The sequence below is a fragment of the Protopterus annectens genome, chromosome 2.part0 (assembly GCF_019279795.1).
Source record: "Protopterus annectens isolate FY-2018-M chromosome 2.part0, PAN1.0, whole genome shotgun sequence".
Classification (NCBI taxonomy): domain Eukaryota; kingdom Metazoa; phylum Chordata; order Ceratodontiformes; family Protopteridae; genus Protopterus; species Protopterus annectens.
In genome coordinates this window covers 1819535257-1819550584 of record NC_056728.1, presented here as the reverse complement: position 1 = coordinate 1819550584, position 15328 = coordinate 1819535257, and the positions used below count along the sequence as shown (strand labels likewise).

The 15328-nt window shown below is 45.1% G+C and overlaps 1 protein-coding gene across 1 annotated transcript in view; it reads left to right on the top strand.

Annotated features, from left to right (window-relative positions):
- LOC122792891 (serine/threonine-protein kinase PDIK1L-like) overlaps positions 1–15328 on the top strand; it is a 110540-nt gene that overhangs the window by 49776 nt on the left and 45436 nt on the right. The window lies entirely within an intron of this gene.

Here is a 15328-nt window from a genome sequence, read left to right as displayed (position 1 = left end):
GCTAAGGGTACTTTTTATATGTGTCTGTGTATATGGGTATATATAACAGAGAAGCCCATTTGGCTATAATACCCAGAGGGATCAGCTGTGATTTGTTTGACAGTACCCCTTCCCCTCTTTAAAGAAGGTGTAGTAAAGATTATCCTCCTCTGTAAGAAAGTGAGATTGTATCCCCCAAGGTCGGGAGATGCTAAATATTTTAAGAAAAGTTTACAAACTACATTTCCAAGACGTCTCTGAGCATAGCCATTCCAGCTGTTCAAAGGATCAGGTGAGCCTCATCTCCTACATCTTTCTATAGATGCTGCAATCTGGGACCTTAGAGAAAGCAACTGGAGAGGAAGGCTGAGGGGTTTTTCTCCAGGTGCTTTCTTATCCAAGGAAAGAGGGCAAATGGAGACCATTCCTGATCTATAAATTAGTATTTTGTTGATACTAGCGCTGTAATCAAGTTTCTTGAAGTGTCAGGCAGCGATGGACACATCTTCACATCCATATTGTCAAAAGCCATAATATTTTATAAGCTTGCATCTGGACTAAATGCTTCCAATTTATATATTACCCATACTGCTCAAAGGTTTTTCACAAAATGTCTAGCTGTTATCGCCTGTTGCAAGGCACATGGCCTTTAGGTTTACCCTTATCTAGAATCCTGCCTCATCCGAGCAGGAGGCTATTTAAGATTTTAAGTTCACACTAAATTTCTTCAAGAATCTGGGTCTTGCCATTAACTAAGGCATCTACTATAAGCAATCTAGTTGTCATGGGGAACAGTCTTAACACCTCCTTCAGCAGAGCTTTCCCCCTCTGATGAAAAGGTGACCAACCTGATGCTCTGCTTTTAATGTAGAATTTTTTGTTCAGCAGTCAGGAAATGTCTTGACTGCTGGATTACATGACATACTGATGGTGCCACTAGCTCTGTGGCATGTGGCAGTTACAGTGGTATTTGGGGGAGGTGTTGTCAGGATGCCTGCTCACTATAAACCAGCATTCCCTTAATTCCTCCTTGCATCAGAAAGAAGATCTTGTGGATACAACAGTGATGACAAAACCAGCAAGTGCCATACCAGCAATGACCCTCGCCACAGATGCTGGAATATGTGGGAGACCTTCAAATTCAGGGGACCTGGAAAGTTAAGATTAGACAAAAGCACAAAATCCAAGAGAATAATGGTGGTAATCTTGACACTATAAAGGCTTTCAAACATGTGTTTTTTTAAGAAAGTATCCATGATAAAGACAATACCACAGCCATGCTACATAAATGAGAAACTCTTTCCTTCGTGTTTCACTTTTGCAGTCATTACATTTGGGTTATCTGCTTGCAGGTAGCCTTCAGCCGGCCTGAATACCAATCTTGGATTCCTGCGTCAGATGCTGTCCCTCCTTTTATGACATCAGGGGGTATAAAATGTGCAGCTGACGCCATTGCATTAGTCTTTCTTGCTGCGCAGTGCCCGAAGCAGAAGCAGTTCCTAAGTGCCGGCCGGCCAACTCCTGAAATTTTCGTTTTCAGTTTCAGAACCAAAGTCTTCGAAAAAAGCTAAGTACCCCATTGGGGATCCTTTTTCTTGCTGTTAACCGATGTCAGTAAAACAATTGTCTTACCTGTGGAAAGCAAATACCTCAGATTTTCATTCATATTGCATTCCTGGGTTATGCCCAGACCACGACGTCCCTCGCTGTCAGTTTTGTGCCTTATTCAACCCCCAAACTATTCGTAGTCTATTTTTGCAGCAAATTATTTCAGTATTCTGTTTAACTATCCAGAAATGGCTTCGGTAAGCCATCCGACTACAGATATTCCGAAAAAAAACTTAAGGATAAAGACAGACTGCATAGGTCCAAAACTGCCGACTACGCTTCCGTTAAGCTAGTCACCAGTTCGCCGGTACTCAAGTGCTTTCGCATCTTCTGATGCCCGCTACTTCAGATTCACAGATGTTCATCGTGTTTCACTGTTGCAGTCATTACACTTGGGTTATCCTGTTGGAAGGCTACCCGCAGTCTGCCTGAATTCCAAAGTCTAGGTCCGGCGTTGGTTGCTGTCGCCTCTTCCCTGGGTCTCAAGGCCCAGCCTGGACAATTGCCTCTCTTCCTCATTTACTGACCCAACGAAACAATCAGATCCTGCACAGCCAACTCAGAACCCTAAATCTGGCAGCATGGCGGATAATGTAGCCATTCAGAACACACCTCTCTCTAAAGCAGTGATGGATGTTATTTTGGAGGCCTAGTACCAGAAAATATTACGCTGAAAAATGGAAAAAGATTCTGTGCTTGGAACCAGGCACAAGAAATTGACACGTTTGTACCAAATATTCCTCAGATTCTACAATATCTAACTGAGATGCTGGACAAAGGCCTATCCTTTTCATCAATCAAAATCCATGTCTCTGCCATTTCAGCTCATTACAATACGGAACCACCAATATTTTCACATCCGTTGCTAAGACAGTACCTCAGAGGGGCCAAAAACATAAGACCTCCAAGGAGAGCACCAATACCTGCATGGAACCTCAATTATGTCTTGGAAAAACTCACACTGCAATAAAGTTCTTATCTTGGAAAACGGCTCTGATACTAGCAATAACCTCTGCAAGACGAGTCTGAGTTGCAGGCACTCATGGCTGTTGAACCTTTTATTTTCCATCCAGACAGGGTTTCTCTGAGGATGAACCTGACATTTATGCCTAAGGTAATGTCCAGTGTGGCCGTTAACCAAACCATTCATTTGCCTACCTTTTATCCAAACCCACAGAATAAGGGTGAGAGACTCCTGCATTCTTTGGACATACACAGACAGCTACGCTTCTACTTGGACAGAACTAAAGCTTTCAGAAAGACTGAGCAACTCTTAGCCTTTCCTTGTGATGCTGCAGCATATGCTACTATCTCAAAGCAGACTATTTCAAAATGGATAGGCCACTGCATCTGTCTCTGCTATTCACTTAATGGCAAATCAGTGCCCAAGGGCATTAGGCCTCACTCAACCAGAGCAGCAGCCACTTCAGCAGCCTTCCTCAGAGGAGTACCAACCAAAGACATTTTAGAGGCTGCAACAGTGCACACTTAACCAAGCACTACCACTTACCTCTCTACTCTAAATCCAGAGCAGGCTTTGCCACTACAGTTCTGCAGGGCCTTCTAGCCTCTCCTAATCCTATTTAGACCCAGCCACCCAACCTCAGCTTTGGGATTCAACCCAAGTGTAATGACTGCAACAGTGAAACACGATGAACATAGTACAGTTGTGTACCTACCATAAATGTAGATGTTCGAGTGTATTCACTGTTGCAGTCCAGGTTACCCACCCACCATCCCCCTTTTCTTTGCTGAGACTTATCTGTACTTCTCTATCCTATACAACCTATGTGGTGTATTTGCTTGTAGATGAAGGAAATGTTTGTTTGTGCATGCATACTTATTGGCATAATTTTCAGCCTACCAATTTGGGGCACCTGACATCTGGGACAAGAAAAAATGAAGAAAATGGCGTCAGCTGCATCTTTTATACCCCTGGCGCACTGACGTCAGGGAAGAGGCGACAGCAACCGACACCGGACCTAGACTTTGGAATTTAGGCCGACTGCGGGTAGCCTGCCAGCAGGATAACCCAAGTGCAATGACTGCAACAGTGAATACACTCTAACATCTACATTTATGGTAGGTACACAACTTTACTTTCTCTACTGAGACCCATTCGGAGTCTAGTATGCTGCGAGATGATGCTTTGATTATGGAACCTGCGGACATCTCTACCTTGGATGGGTCCAGAGCCACTGTGCAGGCACCAGCTTCTGAGGGTGTATTCAGGCCTATGGATTTACATTTTAAACTGACGCCATCTTCTTCATCAAGGCCTAAAACTCGACCCACGCTTAGAAAACAGATGTCCAAACTGCATGGTCAGGCCCATATGCCTAAAAAAATGCTTAGAATGGCTGAAGACCTTATTACTTATTAGGGGAAGCCAGCCTTCCCCCTCTGAGACCTAGAACTGATTTTCCTTCTGATTCTTCTGATCAGGATTCTGAAATTTGTTTTCTTCTGATTACCAGGATTTACCCTTATCTACCTATGAGGATTCTGATGCAGAGGATTCCATTCCCTCTGCTTCCCCTCCAGAAGATTTTTCTTTTGGTGAAACCTTGCACACTCTTAGGAAGCATTTCCTCTGGGGAAAGCCAGGATTACTCTGACTCCAAAAAGAGGCTTAGGGAATGCTTACTCCTCCCTCAACACAGGCCTTTAGCTATCCCTCCTGTTCTGGACATTGTAGATGATGCCTTCTTGGAATCTAGCCTGGCCCCAGACACTTACCTCCAGCTCCCAGAAATCCTGACTGGTATTAGAGTACCTGACTCTCACAAGTTCCTCTTCAAGAATCCTACTGTGGATCCAGAGACCATTTCCCAACGACCAAAGGGCATTAAGGCTACTGCTGCCAAAAACCCTGCCCCCTCAGAGATTCTAGGGCCTTGGACTGATGGGGTAAGAAGGTATACACTTCTGCTACTTTGGCCATTAGGGCCTTAAATTGCCAGTTTGTATGATCAGCATATTATGGGACTACTTAAACTGAAAATGGTGTTTGATTCCTGACTGTGCTGAACATAATTACAGGATTTGATGCATTCTGCTGAACAAGTTGGTAAACATACTTTGCAATGTGGTTTTGACTCTTTAGAAGCATCTTGCAGGGCTGCTGTCACTGGGTCTGTACTTAAAAGGCATGCTTGGCTTAAGGAGCAAAACTTGCTAGATCATGTTAAAGCTAAATTGCTGGATGCTCCCTTAAACCAAGCCTGCCTGTTTGGCAACAAGGCAGAAGTCCTTAAAAAATGGAGGGAAAAGCTAAATCTATGCAAACTGTTAAAGATTTCATGCAAATACAGCCTCCCAGATTTAGTAGGCATTGACCTAAGAACTGGTCCTTTCCAGTCTCTTCCAGGCCTTCAGTTCAAACCCAGGAACAGCAGACCACCTAGGTTAGTCTCAGGCTACACACAGGCCTAAGCACTGGGGGGTTTCCACTTCCAAAGTTGGAAGTAGTAAGACACCCCCCTATGGAAAAAATGTCACAATGACTTAACCTTAACTCTTCCAAGCCCTGCTCGACTGCCTGCTTCCTTAAAAGGAAAGCTTGCCCTGCATGCAAAAAAATGGGAACTCATTACCTAGGACAAATGGGTTTTAAATATAGTTTTCCAAGGTTACAAACTCCATTTCCACACTTTACCATTGCCAAACTGCTGGCCAGACCTACCCCCAAATCAGTGGGCAGAGGCTCAAAAGCAGGTTCTCTCTCTAAGTATCAGGGCTATTCAACCTGTCCCAGCAGAAGAAAGGGGACAAGGTTTTTACTTGACTTTTTTCCTGGTACCCAGAAAAGACGGTTCCTGGCGTCCTATCCTGGACCTTTCTATTCTAAACACCTTTTTGGTAATCCCAAAATTCAAAATGCTAACACTTCAACAGCTGCTTCCTATGCTAGGCGAAGATGCCTGGTTGGCAACCTTAGACTTAAAGGAAGCTTACCTGCACATTCTAATAAGAGAATCTTGCAAGAAATACCTACGCTTCAGAGCAGGCTCCATGCACTTCCCTTTGGCTTATCTACTGTGTCCAGGATATTCAGAGTGTTTAGCTCCAGCCATTGCATTTTGCAGGCAGAGAAATATTCAAATATACCCATACCTGGACGATTGACTAATCCAGGCAGAAAGCCAGGACATGCTATTAAAACATCTGGCATTTTGTAAAGAAACTTCTAACCTCGCTGGGGTACACCATAAACTAAAAGAAATTTCATCTGGTACCCTGCCAACAGATTGTATTCCTGGGAGCAAGCTTAAACAAAACTTCCCAGATGGCTTACTTCACGCCAGAGAAACGAGTTTGACAGCCTACTTCAAACTACTGGCCACAGACCCAGCTCTCTGCAAGGAAATTTTGCAAGCCCTGTGGTTCATGGCCTCTTGCATTCTACTAATTCCATATGCATATGCAAGACTGCATATGAGGAAACTACAGTGGTATCTAAAAGGTCTATGGTGTCAACATTCTCAGGACCTGGAATCAATAATTCCTATCATTCCTTGTATAAAGACAGAGTTCCTTTGGGTGGCAGAGGCCTGCCACCTCAACAAGGGGCTCCCTTTCAATCTACCCCCTGCCGCCCAAACCCTGACTACAGATGCATCAAACTATGCATGGGGGGGGGGGGGTCACTTGGCATGGCAGTGCATTCAGGGCAAATGGAGCCAGAGTCAGATGCACCTGCATATCAACCAAAAAGAAATGTTAGCTGTACAGAATTCCCTGACAGCCATCCAGGACAATTATTAGTAAAGACAAGACAACACCACAGTTGTGGTACATAAACAAGCAGAGGGGAACCCACTCGTACCCTCTCTGCAGACTAGCCATGGCTCTGTGGGACACACCCTTACAAGCTCTGTTCTTGCCAGGCAAGCTAAATTCACTGGCAGGCGACCTAAGTAGAAATCTCATGGACCCACACGAATGGAAACTAGAACCCAAAATATTCAACCTCTTGAACAAATGGGGGACTCTAGATGGACCGGTTTGCCTCCCCTCAGAACTACCAATTGAACAAATTCTGCACAAGGAACTCCCCACAGTCAAGTTTGGAAAGTGGATGCCTTGTCTTTTACTTGGGAAAGCCTCTGTTTATGCTATTCCCCCTCTGCCTCTCCTCTCGAAGGTTCTACTAAAGATCAAAACAGGACAAGCCAAGGACAATACTGATTACACCAGACTGGCCACGCCACCACTGGTACCCCCTCTTGCGCAGTATGACACTGCTACAACCATGGCACCTGCCTCTGACCCCTTCCCTGCTGTCCCAGCAGGCAGGCCAGATTCTGCACCCTCAGCTTCAAACCCTGAACCTTGCAGCCTGGCTAATTCCTTGAGCTCTCCAGCATCCCTCAGTAAGCAGGTGCTGGATGTCATTTTGGAGGCAAGGAGGCCTAGTACTAGAACAGCCTATGCTGAAAAGTGGAAAAGATACTGTTCCTGGAGCCAGGGTGGGCACAATGGTGCCCAGCTTACCTCATATTCTAGAGTACTTAACAGAAATGTTACACAAGGGCCTGTCCTTCTAGTCAATTAAAATTCATGCCCCAGCCGTTTCAGCACATTACTGAGACACCCCTTTTCTCTCGCATTTTGCTAAAACAATTCTTTAGAGGTGACAAAAAATTAAGACCCCAGGAGACCTTCCACTTCAGCCTGGGACCTTGGCTTTGTATTGGAAAAGCTCCCCCCCCCCCTTTTAGCCAGCTGCTTCATCAGAGTTAATATTCCTTTCTTGGAAAATAGCCCTCCTTCTAGCCATCACTTCAGCAAGAAGAGTGTCTGAATTACAGGCCCTCCTAGCAATGGAACCCTTCATTATCTTCCATGCGGACAGGGTTTCCCTCAGGACTAATCCTTCCTTTATGCCCAAGGTGGTGTTTAGTGTGGCCCTAAGTCTATTCATTTGCCTACTTTTTCCCTAATCCACAAAACAAGGGTAACGAATACTGCACACTCTGGACGTGCACAAACAACTTAGATTCTATTTGGACAGGACTAAGCCTCTCAGAAAAGAACAGCTGCTAGTTGGCTTTGCTGCAGGGGCAGAGGGGAGGGCCATTTCGAAGCAAACCATTTCCAAATGGATAGCCCATTGCATTTATTTCTGCTACAAGCACCATGGAAAACCTACCCCGCAAGGGGATAAGATCACATTCCACCAGGGCTGCATCTACCTCTGCGGCATTTCTCAGAAGTCTGTACCAGGGACATCCTAGAAGCTGCTACTTGGAGCTCTGTACATGCCTTCACCAAGCATTACCACATGCCTTGCTTTTCTGAATCCAGAGCTGGATTTGCCACTGCAGTCTTGCAGGGCTTAATAGCTGGCCCTAATGCTCTTTAACTTCCTCCTCCCTTACTTAGCTTTGGGAATCAACCCAAACGTGATGACTGCAACAGTGAAATACGAAGAACAAAGTACAGTTGTGTACACTTGCCATAAATATAGATGTTCGAGTGTATTCACTGTTGCAGTCCTGGTTACCCTCCCTCCACCCCCCTGACTTCTTTTGGCTCCTCTCCTTCTTGTTTGGTATATTTATTTTTTCTTGTGTATTTGCTTTTTGATGGGGGTGCACCATATACAATTGCTTCCTATTGAGGGGGCACCTGACATCTGGGGCAAGAAAATTATGTAATTGCATCTGCTGCATGTTTTTATACCCCTGACGAGCTGATGTCCAGGAAGAAGCGACAGCATCCGACGCAGAAATCCGAAGACTCTTATTCAGGCTGTCCGCGGGCTACCTGCAGGCAGATAACCCAAATGTGATGACTGCAACAGTGAATACATTTGAACATCTACATTTATGGTAAGTGTACACAACTGTACTTTGCTGGACAACTGCTTCTAAACTTGGAAGATGCCTATCATCCTAACCTCATTACTTATTGTTTTTCAGGAGCTGTCAGATTTGTCTGTTTCACATCAGTTTTTTTGTATTGCCCTTTGGTCTCTCCACTGCAGTGCGCGAGTGTTCACCAAAGCCTTGGCTCCAGTAGTGGCCCACTGTCTGCTCTGGTTTCGACGTAGCTCTCCCATCCAGGGTTCCAATTGAACCTCCAAAAGTGGTGTCTGACCACCCTTGCAATTTTGGGGTGCTTGAGTGACTCCCAAGAGAATTGCTAATGATCATATTGATCACTGCTGCTGTAGTCATACCTATATGGATTATATCCTGCCATTATATAATGGCCAGTCAGCTTCCAAAGCTTCAGGACACCTTCCATGTACCCAAACTGAAGCAGCTGAGCTGATCAAAAGACAAGTTTGAGCACAGAGCCGACTCTGCTGCTGAAGATGGAGCTCTTCTGGGGCTTTTATGGTTTGACTGCTGGCTGATGCTTTTCTTTGCTGGGCAGAAAAGTTCCCTTTGGGAGAAAACCTTCCATTTTCTTAAATTTCGTTAATGTTTTCTTACTTTCCTCTTCAGTAAAGTTATTTTTAAAAGCTAGGAGTGTTCTCTACTGGACTTTCTCGAACCTTTTAATATTTTAAACTGAGCACACTTCTTTCTGTCCAACTGAAAACATATTTTTAGTGGATAAACTTTTTCAGTTGTGGGGCTGCCATAGCGTTAGGATTTATTTATTTACTGCCGAAGTGTTTTTTTATGGATGGGTAGTTTTACCGGAATTTGCTACTTGTCTTCCCTAGTAAAGAAGCAGTATTTTTGGCTTTACCATGAAACAACTGGTCCCACGGTCAGTGCTTCCAGCCACAAAAAGAAAAAGATAAGCAAACAGCCTGTTACCACAGCAGGCTAGCAGTTTCCCTCAACCGCAGGTGGGTGACTATATGCTCCCAGGACCCTCTAGTGTAGCACTTAAAGCTACTATAGATGGGGGTTAGCTATATCATGTCCTCTGCAGCTATTGGAATCCCCTCAATGGACAAGGGAGAACCTCTCTTGTTGTTCCTGGGGAAGGTAACCGAGAAGGTTACCCTGCTGTCAGAATGCTTTGCCCATCCATAGAAAAGCAGCTCCTGCTATTAGTAACATGGTTAACCCTGTTTTTTCTTGTCTAAGCGGAAGACCAGGCAAGTATCTATCCTTCCCCTATTTCTTTAAATAGGAGTGCTTTACGGGGGCTGGCTCTGGGTTTTAATTTAGGCTATTTCTAGTAGTAGTCTATGGTAAAAGAGGGATTCCTCTCTTCCTGGGGAGATTGAATCTTGATTCAGGGCTTTGTACTCTGAGTCAGATATGGAGAGCTCAGTTTCTAATTCTCCTTGTGGAGTTCTTTCTCTGGCAATATTGCTAGGATGTCCCAGTGTTTTCAGTCGAAGAATACCAAGGTTTCTCAGTCGCTCAGAAGGTACAAGGAGTCGTTACAGAAGGATTTCCAGAACTTAGCACTGTTCCTCCTGTCCTGTCTGTTTTAGAGGATGTCTTACTGTCTGCAGTTTTCCTGATAGCCAGCTGTCCATAAAAAGAAAGGCACACAGGATGTATAAATCTGACTCTACAGCTATAACCTTGGTTGATTCCACTGCTGCTAAACAGTTAATTCCAATCCTACCCTTTCTAATAAGGATTGGAAAATTGATGGACATGGGGAAACATATATTCTACAAATTTGATTTTCAAATTTTGAATTGCCAGAGACTGACATTTTCAGTTTGTAGGAAAAATGAGAAATGTTTTAGCTATAGATCTGATGATGTCCTTCAAGAATGCAACTGCAGTCCTGACATATGGGTTGTCCTGCCTCAGGCAGCCCTTCGGTCAGCCGGATTCCAAAGTCTGGGTCCGGCGTCGGCTGATGTCTCCTCTTCCCCGACGTCAGAGCGGCTGGGGTATAAAAGCATCAGTCGACGCCATCTTCAGTCTTTCTTGCCGCGCAGTGCCCGAAGCAGAAGCAGTTCGCAAGTGCCGGTCGGCCAGCTCCTGTGTTTTCAGATACCGAAGTCATCAAAAAGCTAAGTACCTCGTTGGGGAACCTTTTCTTGCCTCAGCCGATGTCAGACAAAACTGAAAGTTAATTGTTTGTCTTGTAAACAAATACCTCATAAGGACTTCCATTCTTACTGCCTTTCCTGCCTCTGCCCAGACCACGGCGTCTCGGCCTGTGCTCTCTTCAACAAGCGCACTCTTAGGCGCCGGGCAGAATTTGCTGAAGACTTTTTTGGGGAAAATTACTCCTATATCATGCCGTCGGAACTTCCGACAGCGCACGTTTCCAAAAAACGGAAGGACCGGGACAGACCTTTGCGGCCCGCGACTTCCACCGACACCACTCCTAAGCCTACCGTGAATGCATCGGTCTCTTCGGAGGCGGTAATTCAACCGCTCCAGGCCGACGACACCGCTTTATCGCACACTTCGGTCCTGGAGGCTTCCCCGGTGCCGGTTGTTGTTTTTCCTCGTTACTCCAGCACGTGGGGCAGCTAGGCCTCCTGTGTCTGTCCATCAAGGCCTTCACACGTGCTAAGGCTGCCAGCCAGGCTAAGTCTCACCCTCCTAAATCTTTTTCTCCGACTCCCACTTCGGATAAACAGATTATGACTTTAGCTGCAGATCTAATTTCTTTAATCAGGGGCTCTCAGGCTCATCCAGACAGAGGTTCTCAGCCGCCTTCAGACAAAAGGCCTAGGGTTGAGCAGACAGATACCCTTGGGTTGAGCAGACAGATACCCTTTCTTCAGATGAAGCCTCTGGTGAGTCAGGCCTTTCAGATTCCCAGGAAGAACCCTTCCCGGCCTACGAGGATTCTGATGCAGATCTCTCTGCCTCTTCTCCTGAGGATATTTCTTTTGGGAAGTTCTACACTCCATGAGAGAGCATTTTCAGTGGCAGGGCCAGGGCTTCTCAGACTCCAGGAAAAGGCTTCGGACCTTCCTTAAGTTACCCCAGCACAGGCTCTTAACTGTCTTTTTCATATGTTTCAGTATCAGGATTTTCTGATGGATGATTTGCAGAAAAAGTTAGCCTCTCCTGAACCTTTAGATGTAGAAAGGCTTTGCAGGATTTGGTTCATAATACTCAGCAGGTTAGCAATCATTTTCTTCAGTGTGGTTATGATGCATTGGAAGCTTCATGTAGGGCAGCTATGACAGGGGCCGTCATACGTAGACATGCTTGGTTGAAAGAACAGTCATTGCCAGACCATGTTAAAGTAAAGCTTTTAGATGCACCTCTGGAAAAAGACAAGCTATTTGGTGCTAATGCGCAGGGTGTGTTGAAATCAATTGAGGAAAAGGCTAAATCGGTACAAACAGTCAAAGATTTCCTCCAGATCCAGCCACCAAGGTTCAGCAGGAATTGGCCTTCGAAGAATTGGTCCTTTCCAGACACTGACAAGTTTCAAAGGGGAAAAAGCAGGCATGCTCGAGGTAGAGGGCAATACCGAGGCTCCTACAGGGGCCAATGGCAACCTACTAATCAGAGATGCGGCCCAGGGACTCCCACTGCTCCACAGGGACAATCACAATGACTTGTCTTTGACACCGCCGACCAAGGCTCAAAGAGAAGCTCCTTTAGGCGGAAAGTTATCCTTATTTTCAAAAAATTGGCACATTTTTACAAAGGACGGATGGATTTTGAACATAATAGACAAAGGTTACAAGTTCCACTTTCATACCTTACCAACAAGACAAGGCATGCCAAACCTACCACACAATCAAAGGGTAGAGGCACTCATACAAGTTTCAAAGCCGCTACAAATCAAAGCAATAGAAAAGGTTCCTCCTCAGGAGCAAGGCCAGGGATTCTACTCAAGACTGTTCCTTGTTCCAAGAAAAGAAAAGCAATGGAGACCTATACTGGACTTGTCCGCTCTAAACACTTTTCTCATTGTGCCAAAATTCAAAATGCTGACGTTACAGCAACTTCTTCCCATGCTGGGCAAGGGGTCTTGGCTGGTTACTCTGGACCTCAAGGAGGCATACCTGCATGTCCCAGTCAGACACAGCTGCAGAAGATACCTCGGATTTCTTGCAGGGTCAGAGCATTATCAATTCTCAGCATTGCCTTTTGGCTTATCTACTGCGCCCAGAGTATTCACGAAATGCCTGGCATCAGTAATTGCACATTGCAGACTTCAGGGGATACAAATATACCCTTATCTGGACGGCTGCCTTATACAAGCGGACAGCCAGCAAGCCTTGATAAGAGACTTGGACTATATCATTCACTTACTACAGGCTTTGGGATACAGTGTCAACATTCAAAAATCAAGACTACTGCCATCCCAACAAATAATTTTTCTAGGAGCCAAACTGGACACAAACTCACAAATGGCTTTCCTCACAGAAGAAAAACAAGAACAATTACCAGATTACTTCAAAAGCCTATCAAAGCTTACCCAGATGACTGCAAGGAAAATCCTGCAGGCCCTGGGTTTCATGGCATCTTGCATTCTCCTGATCCCTCTGGCAAGACTACACATGAGAAAATTACAATGGTACCTAAAAAGTCTATGGTCTCAACACAGCCACAACTTGGAAGCAATTATTCCACTCATTCCATGTCTGCAAAAGGAATTTTTGTGGTGGGCACAAGCAAGCCAGCTAAACAAGGGCATGCCCTTCAACAAACCTCAAGCAAGCCTAACCATTACAACAGACGCCTCAGATCATGGATGGGGGGTGGCGCACATGGAAGGCAGATGCATACAATCAAAAAGAGATGCTGGCAGTGATTCATTCAATCGAGGCCTTCGGAAAATTTCTTCAACAAGGCCATCTGCTAATAAAGACAGACAACACCACTGTTATGTGATACATAAACAAGCAGGGAGGCACTCATTCTTACCCCCTTTGCAGACTAACAATGACTCTTTGGGAAAAGTCTCTGAAACTGAACATACAGTTGCAATCCCAGTTTGTTCCAGGCAAGGACAATATTCTGGCGGACAGTCTAAGCAGAAACATTATGGACCCCCACGAATGGATGTTGCATCCAGTCATTTTTCTAAATAACTCATGCATGGGGAAGGCCGGACATAGACCTCTTTGCCTCGCACCACAATCATCATCTGAAAAAGTTCTGCTCAAGGACACACCATCCTCAAGCTTGGAGAATAGATGCTCTCTCCTTCAGTTGGAATTCTCTAACAATCTATGCATTCCCGCCTCTACCATTCCCGCCTCTACCATTAATGACCAAGGTGTTACTGAAGATCAAAGCAGAACAACCGAAAGGCATTTTGATAGCTCCAGACTGACCAAGACAACACTGGTACCCATTACTAAGGAGCATAACTCGCACCAAACCATGGCCCCTGCCTCTATGGCCTCTGCTTATAACTCAGCACAATTACAGGACTGTTCATCCAAACCTGCAAACATTGCAACTGACAGCTTGGAGGGTTACATGACTTCTCCCCATATTTCTCTCTCCAAAAAAGTTCAAGAGATCCTACTGGAAGCACGCAGGCCTTCTACCAGAAAAACTTACTTAGCCAAATGGAAGAGGTTCAATATCTGGAATGCCAACAAGGGTCAGGATGCGTCAGTAATGAACATCCCTCAGATTCTAGAATACTTGGCGGAAATGTTTCACAATGGCCTTTCATATTCTTCCATAAAAATACACGCTTCAGCAATTTCAGCAAAATACAACTGTGATCCACCTGTGTTTTCACGTCCTTTGCTAAGACTGTTTCTAAGGGGGATAAAGAATATCAAACCTCCAAGAGGGGGATAAAGAATATCAAACCTCCAAGAAAACCACCAGTGCCTGCATGGGACCTCAATTTCGTCTTGGAAAAACTAACTCTTCCTCCTTTTGAGCCAGCAGCATCTTCAGAATTGCAATTTCTCTCTTGGAAAACAGTTTTCCTGTTGGCAATTACTTCAGCAAGAAGAGTCTGAGATACAGGCCCTCATGGCAGTACCTCCATTTCTCATTTTTCATCAGGACAGTCTCTTTAAGAACCAATCCTTCATTCATGCCAAAAGTGATATCCAGGGTTTCTCTAAACCAAGCAATTCACCTGCCTACCTTCTTTCCCAATCCTCGAAATAAAGGAGAAAAACTTCTGCACACTTTGGACATATACACAGACAATTGCGCTACTACTTGGATAAAACAAAGGCCAACAGAGTCTGACCAACTATTTGTAGCTTACGCTCCTGGAGTAGGCCACACTCCACAAGAGCTACAGCCACCTCCACAGCCTTTTTAAGAGGGGTGGCTACAAAGGACATTCTAGAAGCTGCTACATGGAGCTCCGTGCATACATTTTCCAAGCATTACAACCTGCCTTTATATTCCAGATCCCAAGCAGGCTTTGCTTCTGCAGTCCTGCAGGGCATTTTAGCTACACCATCATTATCTTAGATCCTACCACCCCCAGCTTGGCTATGGTATTCAACCCATATGTCAGGACTGCAGTTGCATTCTTGAAGGACATAGTACAGTTTTGTACCTACCATAAATGTAGATGTCCGATAGATATGCAACTGCAGTCAGGATGTTCTTCATCCCACATTGCTGCAGTCCTAACACTTGGGTAGTCCGCTTTGTTGTCCCAGTCGGCCGAATACCAAAGTATAAGGCTGAGCGTCGGTCAAGGCGCATTTGTCTGACATCAGGGCGTCAGACAAATGGCATGACCGGCGCCATATCCTCAGTCTTTTTGCCGCATGGTCCGATGCAGAAGCTTAGTATTGCCCGGTGCAGGTTTGGGCGTTCTAGAAATTTTCTGAAGTCGGAGTTTCAGAACCCGGAATCAAAGACAGTTGGCTAGAAAGTACCCCGTTTGGGAATAT